The following is a 17800-nucleotide window of genomic DNA, read 5'->3' as shown; positions in this document are numbered from 1 at the left end:
TTCTAAGCCTCCATCCCAGGATGTTGTCGGGTCCAGCAGCCTTCCTTGGGTTAACCCTGTGCAGATTTCTTCTAACATCAGGAGGGTTGAGACGTAGTTCCTCATCCCCTTAATTGGTAAGGGCTTTCATTGTAGTGTGTTATTTCTTTCCTCAAACCTGTTGAAGAAGGTGTTTTTTTTGTTGAGGAAGTTAATATTGTCATCGCACTGTGCTGACGTGGGCCTGTAGTCTGTGATGGACTGTATGCCCTGCCACATTTGCCTTGAGTCTCTGAGGTCATTGAAATGACTCTAGATCATCTGACTATATGCACTTGTTTTTACTCCCTTGTTCAAGTTTACTGTGACTGACCTGAGGGCTTCCTTTCCCATGACTTGAAGGCAGTGTTGTGTGCCTTCAAGAGCTCATACACTTCACTTGTGAGCCAGGATTTGTAGTTGTCACGTGTGATGATGCTCTTGGTGACTGTCATGTCATCCAAATACTTTGATAAGAATCCTGCCACTAACTCAGTGTACTCGTCCAGGTTAGTGTGTTGATTTGCCGTGGCAGCTTCTTTGAATGTGTGCTAGTCTGTGCCTTCAAAGCAATCCTGAAGTGCAGAGATTACTCCTTGTAGCCAGACTCTTATCTGCTTCTTGGATGGTTTCTCTCTGATTAGTAAAGGTCTGTAGGTTGGAATCAGCATAATGGATAGATGATCTAAATTACCAAGCTGTGGGCAGGGCTTTGCCCTGAACACCTGTCTGATATTGATGTGCACCTTATCAAGTACGTTGGCACCTCTGGTGGCAACGTCTATGTACTGGTAATAGTGTGGTAGAACTGTTTTCAGATTAGCCTGGTTAAAGTCACCAGCTATGATACAGACACAGTCAGGGTTTTTGTTCCGTATTTCACTGATTGACTGGTATAGTGTGGCCAGTGCTTCATTTGTTTTTGCACTTGGAGGAATGTATATACCTGAGCTGATAATAGTTGAGAATTCCCTTGGCAAGTAAAAAGGTCTACATTTTACTGTCATGAACTCTATATTCTCAGAGCAGTGGGTTGAGACTTTCTCACAGTTTGAACACCAGTTCTTGTTTATGTAAATGCAAACTCCACCTCCCCTGGATCTGCAACTAAGGGCCTGGCTTCTGTCTGCTCTTAATGGTAATAGCCCATCTACTTCAACAGTACTGTCACTGATACTAGGAGTTAGCCAGACTTCTGTAAAGATGAACATACAACAGTATCTTACCTCTCTGTAGATGTTTATGCCCAGTCTTAGGTAGTCCATTTTGTTTTCTAGGGATTGAATGTTTATTAGCATAATGGATAGGAGTGCAGGTCTATTAGTGTTTTCTTTCAGCCTGACATTGATACCAGCTCTAGTTCCTCTTTTTTACTGGATCTTTCGCATCTCTTCTGTCGCCTCTTCCTTTTGGGTGTAATGTATGTTGAATTTGTTGGTACACAGCACTCTGAGTCTAAATTTTGGCATGAGTATAAACATCATACACTGACTACTTACTACTGTAGATAATTTGTAGAACATAATTTTTCTGCAAAGTACAAGCATGTTGTAAGGCTATAGTGATGTAGCTTTCTGCAATGAAGAAAGGCCAATATGAATACTACAGCAGTCAACTAGTTTTTAGGGCTGACCCATTTTATATCTGCTTTAAAATGTTCAGTTCTCCAAAGCCAGCACTTTGCTTATGAATTTGCTTGCCTGCTAAGCAGGTAAGTGAACTGATCCAATGGACCTTTCTCAGCCACAGCTAAGACATGGGACAAGATAACAGCACAGAAGTAGTAACTGTATTATGTAGACCTTCAGGACAGTACTAGCATCTTAAAATGTAAACTCATAGCTAGCTGGAAAATATCAAAGACACTTTTCTTCCTAGTAGAAATCATTCCTGTGAAGGATTTAGCACATTACATATCAATACTTTATTACCTAGGATGAGCTTGCAGTTGATCATTTCTGATCAGTGCTCTACCATGGTAAACAAATTTAACTAACTATCTAACCAAAATTAAAAAAAGAAATAGCATTGAGGCTGCAAATACTAGAATATAAAAGTAGTAAAGCTTTATAAAACTGAGAAACATTACACACTGGCACCTTGTGCAGGTTGGTTAAATATTCAGTAAATTTAGAAATTAGCAGAATCTACCATGTCTTTTAACAAAGAAGTCAATTTTCTGATAAGACAGAAACTGACTTTTTATAATATTGTTTACCAAGTGTTCCAGTCTGTTTGCAGAAACAATGAAAATGGTGTATAACTCATGGATAGGTGGACAGGTGGACAGGTGCATGCTAAACTTGTAAGGACAGTCAAGAGTCTGAAAGACATTATTAACAGAAGATCTTCTGGAATCCCAATTACTGTTTTAACAAAAGCAACAAGATGACAGCTCTTCACAGAAGGAAATAGTTACAGCTATAAGCCATTTTATACAGTTGTTGCTCCAATGCCTTTAACCAGATTAGACACAGAAAATAAGTGTTGATTTGGGTTTGCTGCAGGGCAAGCAATGCATGCTGTGAACATCACTGAATCTCTGGTTTGCCAGCTGTCTAGCTCAACTGTGGCCACATCAGAGTTCTTTAAGAAATATGGCACTAAAGGAATTATTTAGAGTGAAAATGAGGAAACCTGATTTTTGAACAAACAGAACAGCTGCTTTCTAGTTCACAGCATACTCAGCTTCTCATGATAAGTGCTACAGTTTTGTCATCTGCAAATGTTTAAATATGGTTACACACTTTCATCTCTCATTGATCAAAATATAGTTGTACCTTTTCTGTTACAAACACAGGGAAAGTAAACAGTGTGTCTTTCTGAGATAGTCTATGATCAACCTATGGCACATAAAGGTTCTTATTTCTGAGATACTGAAATTGGAATAGGATATGATCTATGAAAAAATATATATAGGCCAGTGTTGCTGTTATGTCTTTAGCTTCATCTGGTAGTCTGGGGTTTGATTCCAGCCCTTTATTTGTCTGCTGTGGGACTCTGAGCAAGCTACTTAACCAGATAGTACTGCTGGGTCACCTGTGAAAGAGGCACATGTGCTTAGTGGGTTTATGTGCTCAAAAAAAATGTAGACCAAAAATGAAAATCCCCATGTCATTCTTTTATACTAAAACAAAAATAAATTAAAGACTGAAGCTATTCTGCAAATACCATACTCAAACAGATTTTAAGATGGGTAGAAAGAAATTAGTAGTATTTCTAATGATGGATTGGGAGATAAGCACGGTTTCTGTCTTTTGATGTTACTGAAGCATTTGCGCAGGTTGCATAGCATTATATTCATTACTGGAATTAGTTTATGATGGTGGGGACTTAGGCACTTGATAATATAATTAACATTTCCAGGCACAAGGACAAACAGTATGTTGCACACAGCAGAAATTTATAGAAAAGATGCAATTGCTTAAGGCTAACAGTTGCAATAGCAAACTTTGATTGTCATAGCAGTGCTACTACTGATGATATTATAATTATTGACATTAGGTATAATAGAACCACTTACAATAATTCAAACATGACAAGACAATGTTTTCAGTGGTAGCTATGCAGCTGGACTGAGTTTAGAAAGCACAGCTAATGAACCACTCTAGGACACTATTACTACAGTCCAGCACTGAGAGTAACCGCATAATCTACAGCAAAGCTAAAATAATAAAAAATAAATCAAGCTCAGAAATAGACACATTGAAAGTAAATAGCAGTAAACTGTTGTGAAGGTGGCACAGTAGTTAAGTGATGTACTATATATCAAATTTTAAAATTAGAAGCAGTAGTTGTAGTAGTAATGAAGAATCATCACTCAAGCCTGATGAAACAATAGGATGGTGGTGAGTTTTCAAGGTAGATTTTAAAGATTTTGGTGAAATTACCACATGGTCATTTCTGGGAAGTGTAGAGAATTCAGGCATGAATGGAAAACATAACTAAATCATGAATAATAAAGAATCTGTGCTGCTGATGGTGGTGTTTTATGAAGGATTATTAGTAGATCCACTATACCTGAGGTAATGAAGTGGGCTGAGCAAAGGGGAATTTTATTTGCATTATTTTTTTCAACATAACAGAAAACAGAATAGTCATACAGGAGGATTCAATAAACCATACACAGTCATTTCTAACGTGTGTGCATCACTGTAGCAATGAAATTCAAATTCAATAGCCACTGTATAAGGAGGCGCGCACCTCACACAAACAAGGTAAACACCATGGCATGCTAATTATAGCATACGCAGCTGAATTACATGCTAATCAACCAACCCAGCACAGTGGAGCTATTCAACAAGCTATAAAGCATCCATATAGACTCAGTACTGTTTTTTCTTGTAAATTCCAAATGTTATGGAATACAACCATGAAAAGGAGCCTACACAGAGAGCATGTTAGGGGCTGCTTCTGCTTTAATTCATTTGCATGTGCTACAGGTTGAAGCTAATGCTGCTGCTGCCAATAGGCCTAGGCCAAGAAGGAGAAGAGTTTTCAGGCCCCATTTAATTTTTCACAATCTACATGATGTGGAAATTGTACAGTGCTACAGGGTGGACAGGGACACATTACAGGAACTCTGCATCCTCTGATGTCCTCAACTCAAAGCCAGAGCAAGCTGAGGGGATCCCATCCCAGTAGAGACAAAGGTATGTGTAGCCCTTAGAATCTTAAATACAAGTCACTTTCAGAGACTAACAGGAGACATGGTGGATGTGTCACAGGCATCAGCATATAGGATCCCCTACCAGTTCTTGAATGCTATGCTCAAACATGCCAGTGACTACATATATTTTCCCCATAGTTCTGAAGAAAGGAGCAGAAATATGCAGGAGTTATACCATGTAGCACACTACCTTCAAGTACTGGGTGCCATAGATTGCACACATGGAAATGAAGGCACCACCAAGGGAACAGGTTAGGTTCTACATAAACAGAAAGGGATACTATTCTATCAACTGTGAAGTCGTGTGTAATGTTAAGGAAACCATCTTGAACATGTGTGCTGCCAACCCTGGCAGTTACCATGACTCATATCTGGCACATCTCCCAACTGTACCAGATGTTTGCTGGGGGGGGGGGTATCCCACACAAGATAAGCCTGTGGAAACAGCTTCAGCAGGATCAGCAAGAGGAAGGGGCACATATCCCACCACAATGCCAAGGTCATCACATCCACAAGCAGATGAGGAGTCAGAGGAGGAGCCTTCAGCTACTGTGTGTGGGCAGATGTAGGAGTGCTCAGTATGCCCTTGCATTGGCAAAGAGACAACACATACTGCACTCACTCATACCTAGGGGCCTAAAACCTTCCTACTATTCATATACATATAGTAACATTGATGTCAGGCAGCTCATTCGACCATTACCTCTTGATGTATTGGCTGTGTACTGCTTGCATCAGAGTCAGACCTGGATTAACACTGTGGCAACTGCTGCATTTACAAGGTAAGTCTTGAACCCAGAATGTATTGTTTAATAAAATTAATGTGTGGCATATCCTTGTAGTTCATTACTTGGTATGGTAAACAAGTTAAAGATGGGAGATTTATACATAAATAACTTAACATCTGACAGCACAGATTTATCTGACTTATATCTGTCCATTACAAAGTAGTAGGCCTCAGGCATCAAAGATTCACAAAGTCATACCTCTCGGAAGTACTGATGATCACAGCATGCCCTCAGTTTAGCACCATACTTTTGTACTGGAAAATCATTAAAGAGCGACGTTAGAAAGTAATGATACACATTGCAGTTTCTTACTTCACAACCCTCACAAGATCATTCATTATAAAGTTTGGAAATTTAGATGTTACCAACTGTCTGCCTTTCCAAGGCCAATATAAGTCAAAGGTACAATTACCAATTCATTACCATAAATGCAGATGTACTAAGCACAAAGTTAGCTAAGCACCCTGAGCATCAGATACAAAGCTTATGTATCCCTGAGTCCAAAAGATAGGAGACAAAGATATGGCACAGTTATCATCACTTGCACAGGGTGTTGTATGGGGGTGTAGGAAGCAATACACACAACAAGCCTGACATCAACAGCACACACTAAAATATTTCTTTAAATTGGTCAACAGTACTGACATAAAAATGTTTGGCTTACCATCTGCAGATGAGATATGCCTCGGCAATCTAGATGGTCCTGGAAGAAGTTAAGCAAGAGGTAAGGTCAACAAAATCACAATTAACAGTAACACAGAGGTAATACATTTACCCCTTTATATGTCCATTAACTATACTTTCAACAAGAACATGGCTGTAAACTCCAACCTAAGTTAATAATTGTAGCAATCTTCAATACCCCCCCCAAAATATTACACAGAAGCAACTTATTGATTTCAATTATTTTACTATACAACAATATCTGACTGTTGAGATACCAAAGCCTACCTGGAAGCTTCTCCTGGGGCATGCTTCCTGTCTATGAAACTGTTGCTCCAACATCCAGAACATGCTGTACTGCACTCTCCTGGGAGCTGTCTGGATCTCTGATATTGGCCAGTAACACTTCATTGGGTGTTAGTGGTGGTTCCCTCTCACGCCATCCCCCAGTACCCATCTGTCCATGGCCCACTGCAGCTGCTCTCCTCTGTGCAAATGTGATCATATCAGTGGCCCTGTGGTGCACCTGCTCATGCATCCTGCTGTGTCCACTCATGGCATTCACAGCATCAACTATCTGATACCAAATTTGGATCCTATGTGCCATATCTCACTGTCCCCTTTCCAGCAGAAAAGCACTCTATTACCTGAAGGCATCCACTATAACCTGGTTCTCAGCATCAGTGAAGGGGGTCTCTGAGGATTGACATGCCTTGGTGGCATACTCCTATGTGTCTTAAAAGACAACAGAAGGATAATACACATAAGTATCACATAACCAGAAAATTATTGTTTCCAGCTAAAACAGAAAAGCTAACCACTCAGTATTACCCCCTGGAGAAACAGTCTACAGATGTGAAATATGAACAACAGGCAGAATGCAAAACAAGGACAGTAGCAAGAGCAACATACCCTTGTTTGTGCCATAACAGTAACTCACCTTTGCTACCCCCAAAATAACAGCCAAATGACACATTTTACTAACAAACCATTATTGAAATGCTAAAAGTGCTATCAAAGGAACTGTCCCTGAAACATTGTTCATATTTATCACACAACATTCAATTTTCATGTATTGGCAATCATGTATATATCTGAAATGGTTTGACAAACATGCCCATGCCATCAATAAACTTCTACCTAATGCATACAGATAAAAGTGTAAAAGCCTTTGTGTCAGATTTTTCATAAATACATTCCAGCATATGCAGTATGTAGCTGACAAAATGGAAATATACATTCTGAAGTTTAATACTCCTCTGTACAGCTACATCCTGAAGAAACAGTGTGTGTGTGCAGTCTTGCCAATATAAACAAGTCTCCTCTCCATCAGTTTGCCTAGCTACATGGTTGCTTTTTTTATAAGGCACTGATTCAGGGCTGCCAGCATGGTGAAGATGCAAATGAGGTGTGAACTCATTAGAATTGCTGACTCACAATAGTGCAGGCAATTCCTCATTGTTTGTGTTTATAGATTGCATCTGTGAATGTTTACTGGTTGGGAGAAGGAAAGCACAACAGCACTGCAGGCAGCCTTACTTCCACTGGTTGTGTCAGGTTAGATCTACAAAGTGTTAGATGTAAGGTTGGAAATTTAAGTAAGCAGCACACAATTTACAAGTTGTGTTCCTTAACATCCAACCTGCCTTCATTTATTGCAAATGCATATGATATTATTTCCACTTAATATCCTCACACATTTTAAGACCAATAATATAGAATGGCTTACACACTGCATGTTTCAGATTACTGGTTAGACAACTGAAGAATGACCAACAAACACAGAAATATATACAGAGTTGTATATTTACAAGCAGTAATCATAACAGGTTGTGTGATCACAAGGTACTCTACACCCAAAAATAATAAATGTCCAAGTAGTTATATGGTTTTATATCACTGTAGATGCTGTTGCAGTTGGTTGTGTGAAGATTGAGTTCAATTCTTTGTTACAAAGCTATTTGTGTGGCAAAAAAGCATAAGGCACCCATCCTGTGATCTGAAGGTGCATTGGAGTGAGAGTTCAAATCCAGATCCATGTAGACATATCTCATGTGAGCCATCATTTTATTGTATGTATGTCATACATTGATTTTCCTCATTTCAGTTACTTGCTCATTTTCCTTTTTCTCATTTCCTGTCTTTGTCTAATTTTTTTGACAGGGCCAGTATTTGCATGATATGGCATGTAGCACGATCATGGGAACAGAGGAAATGAATGGTGGGTTTAACTATGCTTATCTCATTTGTTTGAAGTGCAGAAGAGCACAAACTGGACAACTGGACCACCTATAAAACAGACAGGATCGAGACAGCCAAAAATAGAAACTGGATACATTCAATTAATACTACTGAGCATTGCTTAAACCCACTAAGGGGTGTTGTGTGCCAGTTAACAGTGAGACCTTAAGAATGATTAGTAAAATAGGGGATGTCATATAACTAGTCCTGTGGCAGAAGGTGCAAGCATACGACTAGAGTACAGATGGTCCTTGGTTCTAGTACAGGGCTTACTGTTGTGACGTTGCACTTTATAGAAATGAACTGCAACATAGACAAGTGTTATTCCAACCTTCTTGTGGCAACAGGTGTAAGTGTAGGACTGCCATACACTTGGTTCTGGGATGTTCCATGCACTTTTACGGTTGCTCCACTTCCCATTATAGTCACACTCACTAATAACACTTTAAATGGTGGACCTGATATTCATTATGCGTATGAGGGATGTGACATTATTATTGTGTCATTTATTTATCTAGCTATGTATTATCACATTTATTATCAGATGTATGCCTGTGGATATAACGTATACTAAATCTCTGTAAGTATAATGCTGCTATGTGGACTTGCATGGCCTTCAAATTTGCCTAAGACACATACACAACTGCCTGTACATCCAATAACCTTGCACTTGCAATTACAATTATTTAATTTCTCACTGCTTGGCACTACTGCTCTCCACTTACCATTGTGCAAATGCATTGCTTGGAGGTGCGCACTCCAGAGCAACATGTTTGCCCAATGGTAAGTAGGGAGCAGCAGTGCCAAACAGTGTGCATACTCCAGTAAATGTGATAACTGGAATTGGTGGAAAAGCATCAGTCTCCATTGCTCTAGATCTGTGGTAGACATGGTAAGCATCTGTGGGGAAGGTGCCAGGTTTAGGGCACAGAAGTGGGGTGTCCAGGAGTCCAGGATGTTCACTGAACTCCTAGTTAAGAACCATAGCCAAAGGCTTCTGCAGGGGGATTTTTCTGGCTGCCAGTACAAATCTGAGGCTCTTGATGAGGCTCTGGATAGTTTAGCCTGGGCTGTATCCAGTGCCACAGGTATCCTGCACACTAAATAGCAACATAAGTATAATTTCAATGACCTACAGAAGAGGAAGAAGGATACCCTTAACTGCTGCATTGAGGAATTTAGGACTAAGGGCATCCCACACCTGTGTAAGTGTCAACTACAGAGAGTACTTGTAAGGCTTAGAAAGTTAAATATATAGGCAAGACTGGTATCCACAATGGTGGCAAGACTGGTATCCACAATGGTGTTCTATTCTATTCTGTTTTTTCCACAGCTGCCAGTGATCACGAGTGCAATGTCAGACCACACAGGGCTAGACTGGTGAGAATGAGGGAAGTATGTGGCATGTATGCAGCAGAAGAGTATAGTTATTGTAACATTAAAAGATAAATATAGTGTTTTTGGTGTTTTATACAGTTGTATCAAACTGAGAGTGAATATCCCAACTGTAAAAGCAAATATGCATAGATTAGTCTGTACCTCATACCAATTGTAAGACTCCAATATTAGACTTTAGTCAGAGGTTGTGGGTTCAAATATCACACTTCACAACTATGCAATACTGTTATTTCCTCAATAATATGTTCATGACATAGAAAAGTCCATACCAGTGGCACAATGCCCTGCTATAAACTGTAATCTGCATAATTGGAACAAACATATATACAATATATGCACATTTCAAGGATTACTTGCTGCAGTTTGCAGTATATTGTGCATCTGTTAGGAGGTATACACTTAAATGTAAAACCTAAGATGATAAAGTTAAATAATTGTATTACTGCATTGCATGTCACATATGATGGTATTAGTCTTATCTCTTTTTTCTCTCCCCCCAACCCTTGACTCTTTTTTATTTTAGTTTTATTTTACATTGTTTATTACATTTTTTTGTTTAATTTTTTATTATATTTTCCTTTAGGATTATTTTTTATTTAATTTTTATTTTATTTTGTGCTATTGTAAAATATTTTTTACTTTATTTTACTTTTATTTTATTTATTTTTTATCTTGTTTTATTTTTATTATGTGTCATCAAAATGTATCCATTTCATCCATGCATACCACATTACTAAATGCTCCACAGCACAGTGGGGTAGACCAGCACCAATGGATCCACCTGCCCCCTTCCCTTGTTCCAGCACCAATGCCCAGCATGTCTGGGAACCAATCTGTCAGCATTGCCACTGCTACTGTTGTACTACATGCACCATTAGGCAGTCCTACCTTGTAGGTTGGTCAGTGGTACCCTCCGGGAGCAGTGGCAGAGGTGTTGATTTCATCACCTGGACTGAGTTGCCAGGGATAGTGTGTAGAATAGTAAACTGCACCATTGCTGCATGCTTATGCCAGCTGGAGATGCTGCTCTATCTCATTTGCATAGTACTAGGAGGAGGATGAGAAGACATCAAGCACTCCAACCACCAGCAGAGTGAGGTGACAGTTATGACAGCCCAGCAGGTGAGGTCTCAATTTTCCCTATCTCCCAGCTTAACAACCATGGACTCTGGATGTCCCCACCCTCACCCCAATCATGGTGGGCCTGACCTTTTTTCATCAATCACTTTCCCCTGTGTCTTGTTTGTTTTGTCTGTTTACAATTGCTTTCTCACCTACCCAACTTACCTAACCCAGACACACCTACCACCTTTCCCACAATGTTCCTGTCTCTTTGAAATAAAAAAATAAATGGACACCTGTCCCACAAAAAAAAAAAAAAAATATCATCCCATACATAGCTCACCATTTCACACACACATGTCTTCTTGACATATTTGATTTGGTCCATTTGTAAAATATTTTTTACTTTATTTTACCTTTATTTTATTTTTTTTTTATCTTGTTTTATTTTTATTATGTGTCATCAAAATGTATCCATTTCATCCATTCATACCACATTACTAAATGCTCCACAGCACAGTGGGGTAGACCAGCACCAATGGATCCACCTGCCCCCTTCCCTTGTTCCAGCACCAATGCCCAGCATGTCTGGGAACCAATCTGTCAGCATTGCCACTGCTACTCCTGCACTACATGCACCATTAGGCAGTCCTACCTTGTAGGTTGGTCAGTGGTACCCTCCGGGAGCAGTAGCAGAGGTGTTGATTTCATCACCTGGACTGAGCTGCCAGGGATAGTGTGTAGGATAGTAAACTGCACCATTGCTGCATGCTTATGCCAGCTGGAGATGCTGCTCTATCTCATTTGCATAGTACTAGGAGGAGGATGAGGAGACATCAAGCACTCCAGCCACCAGCAGATTGAGGTGACAGTTATGACAGCCCAGCAGGTGAGGACTCAATTTTCCCTATCTCCCAGCTTAACAACCATGGACTCTGGATGTCCCCACCCTCACCCCAATCATGGTGGGCCTGACCTTTTTTCATCAATCACTTTCCCTGTGTCTTGTTTGTTTTGTCTGTTTACAATTGCTTCCTCACCTACCCAACTTACCTAACCCAGACACACCTACTACCTTTCCCACAATTTTCCTGTCTCTTTGAAATAAAAAAAAAAAAATGGACACCTATCCCACAAAAAAAAATAATCCCATACATAGCTCACCATTTCACACACACATGTATTCTTGACATATTTGATTTGGTCCAATTGGCAATACAACATGACTGTGTTGTGGTCACCCCTCTCTCTGCAGGTGACAGTCCAAATTCAGTTAATATTTTGGACATATGTTCAGTTTATGCATTTCAGTAAATAAATGGATCACTATGGTTCTTTCATACCACCCTCCTGCATATTCCTGTCCTGCATTTCCCTTTGTTTCTCCCCTGCTTGCTCCTCATTTCATCACTTTCCTATCTACCACATTTTACCATTTTAATCTGGTCAAAAAATAGCACCACACACAACTCGCATAAGTTGCTGCAAAAGCAATGGATCCCTTCACTTTTTGGGCTCCATGTTTGTGTGGATGTGTGCATCATGCACCAATGAGCAGAAAATGTGAATGGTGGCAAACAGCTGTGGTTACCGTTGCACAATGCCATGTAACACTGCTGCTCTATGCCAACACAAAGCGACACATTTGCTATAAACAATTGATTAAAACTGCTACTGTTTAACTCGTATGCAACTATCCACATGTGAAGCTTTTCTCCCTGGGCCTCTGCTGAAAATGGACCTGTGTCCAGTCAGACTATCCCGGTTAACAAATGTAAAATAAATAAATAAATGTCATTGCAATATCACTCTCTAATTAAAAGTATTTCAAAGTATTAGATACACTTGGATTCGAACCCGGTACCATCTGGCCCCAAAAAGGAATGTATGGATGCATTAACATGCGTTACTACAGAGTCTGTCAAGCAGCAGGTGTATTTATAGACTCAGTACTAACAGTCAGATGTAGCAATTGACTTGTGTTTGTGCACTGCTTAACTACATGCAAACATGTGTATCAGTCATGCGAATATACTTTGCTAACTGTTGCGCAAGTCCACTGCCTGCCACACTATGGAAAACTAAATGTTATGTATTACTGTCGTTTACTGTCCATTTATAGTCTATGACATGATGTTACATGTGGAAACATTACAAATCGAAGGCCCTATCTCATACTGTGTCACATATTTACAATGCAGCCATAAGTTGACACCCCATCAAGCACTGCAACTCTAGTGTCTCAGTACTTTTTCCACACATATATCAACCACACTACAAAATGAAATATCAAATGTGTGATATGCAATACACATCAATTTTCTAACATGCAAAACTACAACTACTGACCATTACACCTAAAAAGCTTTAACTGTAAGGCTAGAGATGGAATCAGCATGGATTATATCCACAGGGACATAGATGATCTTCAACACACTTGACCTGACCCATTTTGTTTTTGTCAAGGGTAGATCTTTCTTATTGAACTTTGGGGACTTCTTTGATATTTACCCCAAAGACCTTGATGATGAATAACATGAAATATCACCTATGTTGACATATCCAAGGGATTTGACACTATCCCCCAATCATCTCTCATAGCAAAGGCTTCCCATGTGAGAATTAAGCCATACAGTACTGGATGGATAGCCGACTGGATCCCTGACAGAACACACACACTCCAAAAGTTTGGGATTGCACCTCCACCACTAGCCACTTACCATTAGAATACCACAAGAATCTATGTTGGGCTCTCAACTGTTTGCAAACTACTTTCCTGAAGTCCAGGCAATGGTAGATGGCCTGTGGTTTACCAAGATTGCAGATGAGTAGTAACTAGATGCACTTATATAGAGTCCCCCAATGATGGTAACATATTACAGAAGGGACTAACACACACACACACACACACACACACACACACACACACACACACACACACACACACACACACACACACACAAATGATTGGTGGCAAACTCATGCACTGAAACTTAAAGCATACAATGCCTCATTGTCCCTCTTTGCCAATGAAATACCCCTGCTAATTATGACATACCTAGCACCCGTCTAAGCTCACAGTGATGTTAGACCTGGGAACACATGTTGATAGCAATCTACACTTTCATCACTATGTGTCCATGTGGTGACATGCACTTTCTGCATTTTGGACATCATACAGATGGATATCACATTCAACTCCAGGGTGGCCATACCTATGCTGTACTCTACCCTTATTAGACCACTAATGGAGCAGAATGTTCCATTCTGTCTGTACATCACAAGGCACCTGCAGCAATGGCAGAAGACATGTATTTGTGCCTGGGAGTATCCAGGGACTCCAACATGAGATACATGGAAAGACTGACAGACCTGCCACTTTACTCAGTGTCATGCAGGCTGCAGAGAGGTTACCTATGCCTGGCCTACAGAGCAGTCTCAGACCCTGCTCTACTGGAAATGCTGCACATCTGCAAATCAAATGGGACAAGAATAACTTGCCCCAGGTTTCTCAACCTAGCCGGTGACATAAACAGAACATGCTGGGGAGACAGTTATATCTTCCATCAATTTAAACTGCTCTGTAATAGGCTCTCGGTGCTTGTGAAGCAGTGCTTCTCAATGACTCTGTTCAACCTCAACCATGACTTCTGGTTGGGTGATTGTAAAATCACATCTGAGGTCACACCTATGTCCCTCATGGACAGGGCTAGTTGATGCTGCTCATAATATCAGTCTGCTAACAACAAACATCTAATTATGCTCAGTAAGGGTACTTGTGTATTTACACTGCTAGGCTTCTAAACACCTAAGGGCCATTAGGCTAGTAGCATACTATGATCCTATGAAGCTATGACCCTATTCAGGCCTCCCAACATCTTGTCTCCCACATGGCCTGCTGATGTCATCTAGTATAACGTCATCTACACTGTTGTAAAAGTCAGACTCAAGCCATGGTGTTTGCATAAAGTAATGTGCTCTGTAGCCTGTGTACAGAGCACAGTACTTTATGCAAGCACCATGCCTTCATAAAGTACTGAGGTCTGTAGCCTGTGCACTTAACTCATTACATCCAAGTGATGCCTCTAGGTATACAAGGCTTTAAAATAGTTAATCTTAAAGGTTGCACAATGGAAAACACAACTGCATTAATGCTTGACCTCTGTCTAGTACAGGTGAATAGCTATTAACTGTTGTTTTTATGATATTAAATTATATAGATATAATGTTCATGTTTTTCTAAATATCTCAACAATGAAATAACACAGACAGAGCTCCTTAGCTTCATATGAAAGCTCTCCGCTAGATGAATATCATGCCACTGACCATATGTGTGTAACTTGAGTTACTGAGTTGCTGAGATCATGTAAGTTGTTTACAAATATTACAAAGGTAATAGTTATTGTGTTTACTGTGACTTATAAAATTTGGTTTAAGGTTTAAGGTCTAGAACATAAAGAATGCTGCCACTATAAAAATTGTTTGTCCTGAAGAGTTTGCCATTTATACTTCTTTAGTAACCTCTCTGGTTTCAGAGATATGAATATTTTTTTAAATGTGAGGACATAATTTGATTCTGCCAAAAGGCTTAGGGTCTGCCAATTGGAAGTTACAGTGCAAACTTCCTGAGATCCATTGGCATGAATGAGTTAAATAGGTAGTGGTTCTGTTCTCATTGCAGTCAAGTGTGTGTGTGTGTGAGTGTGTGTGTGTGTGTGTGTGTGTGTGTGTGTGTAGACAGAAAAGCAGAAATGTGTATCCCACAGTTACTGCTCTGATGGCATGGAGTGACAGTATACTTGCAGATTCCTACACATCCATTCCATGCAGCCCACCCAACATCTTGTCTTCCACATGGCCTTCTGATGTCATCTACTATAAGTTCACATACACTCATGTAAAAGTCAGACTTGTGCCTTGACACATGCCTAAATTACTGCACACTATAGTCTGTGTACCTTAGATAGGTAGTGATTCTGTTTTCACTGCAGTCAACTGTGTGTGTTTTGTGTGTGTGTATGTGTGTGTGTGTGAGTGTGTGTGTGTGTGTGTGTGTGTGTGTGTGTGTGTGTGTGTGTGTGTGTGTGTGTGTGTGTGTGTGTGTGTGCGTGTGTGAGCTGTTGCTTAACATTACAGACAGCATTTTACACCACTATGTGGGATACTGTTATATTCTCCTTTACAGACACTGCTGATATCATCAGCTACAAATTGTTGTCTGGCACACTTTAAGTCAGACTTAAGCTGTGGTGCTTGTGTAAAGTACTGGGTTCTGTAGTCTGTGTACGTAGGTAGGGGTTTTATTCTCACTGCGGTCAAGTGTGTGTGTGTGTGTGTGTGTGTGTGTGTGTGTGTGTGTGTGTGTGTGTGTGTGTGTGTGTGTGTGTGTGTGTGTGTGCGTGTGTGTGTGTGTGTGTGTGTGTGTGTGTGTGTGTGTGTGTGAGAGCTGCTGCCTAACATTACAGACAGCATTTTGCATCACCATGTAGCACACTGTTATTACTATATTCTTCTCACTAGACACTGCTGATGTCATCAGCTATATCAGTTTTCTGGATATGCAGTATCCCACTAGGGCAGGGTCAGAAAATGGCCTGGAGGCCAGGCAAAAGTCACCTCATCTTATACAATAAAGATTACAGTGACATGTCTTTTGATCTAGCCACATATATTATGGCATGGTTTGTAGGTCCTTTGTTACCTTGTTGAAAAAGACCTGTGGTGTCTCCAGATGCTGCATGTGTTGGGTGAGGTACATGCAAAAGAGAAGATTATACTGTATTAGTGTTCTGATCAGGTTTGACTACAGTGCTGTCATACAATCCTAAGATCACCATATGATGGCATGACTTATGATATGCACATCATAGGCTTTCAATACCAGTCTGGACATGTGGTGGTCAAAGTTCAGATTGCTATCTACATGTGCTCCCAGTGCTTGCATCACTGGGTTTGCTCATAGCAGAGCTGTTGTCAATGCTGTGATTAATATGGCATTACACTTTTCAGATGGACACCATGACAAATACACATTTCTGCATTTATTTATAAATCTTATGCCTTGCCACCATTCAATTGTCTGTGTTAGCTCCTCCTGTACTATGTTATCAACATTGGTTGACTCAATTATTACATACAATATAGAAGAATCAGCAAACTTGGTAAGCCAAAGGCAATATACTTTAGCCTGAACTGTCAAATACAGTCCAAACAGTGAAGAGCCAAGCATAGGTCCCTCGGTTTTGTCAATGGTGACAGCTCTACTGGTACAGGTTGATTCACCAACTTTCATAGTATGTGTTCTGTTGGTGAGCCACTTGGTTACCCATCAACTGACATTAGGGTTAATCGCCAGCTGGAACGGTTTCTCAATGATACCCGCATAGGGGATTGTGTCAAAACCCTAGGCTAGATCACAATAGGCAGTATGCACTGTCTTACCTTCATTCAGGTCTACCACACAGAATCACTGGGCTGTGACCACATCACTGATTGCCTATGGGGTGACTTAGCACATAAACCTTCCTGATAAGGTTGAAGACACATTCTTCAACACACCCTCCACATGGGCTACGTTCCCATACAAGGGTGGACATCAGCATGCATCCATCTGAGTTGGGGAGATAGCACCTGATGCATGCATGTATAGAGTCATCCTAATTCTGCTTGACTGTGAGGTAGACCAACATGTCATCATGGACCTCTTGTACATGCCTACTAGTAATATTCCGGCTGTGTGCAACAGACCTGTATGAGTTGTTAATGCTACAGCATGTCTGTTACAGCTAATAGATGTCCTCAAAGAGATAATTCAGGGTATGTGTGATGACAACTGCATCATCCTGTGGAACTTGACCAGGTCAAGGCCTTTGACACATACCCACACCGAGGTATTCAATCAATACTGTCATATGTGGCCATAAACAGCTATATTATCAAATGGGTAGACCAGTGTATCAGA

The sequence above is a fragment of the Protopterus annectens genome, chromosome 7.part1 (genome assembly GCF_019279795.1).
Source record: "Protopterus annectens isolate FY-2018-M chromosome 7.part1, PAN1.0, whole genome shotgun sequence".
Lineage (NCBI taxonomy): Eukaryota > Metazoa > Chordata > Ceratodontiformes > Protopteridae > Protopterus > Protopterus annectens.
The sequence above is the reverse complement of the archived record's forward strand: the minus strand, read 5'-3'. Positions refer to the sequence as shown.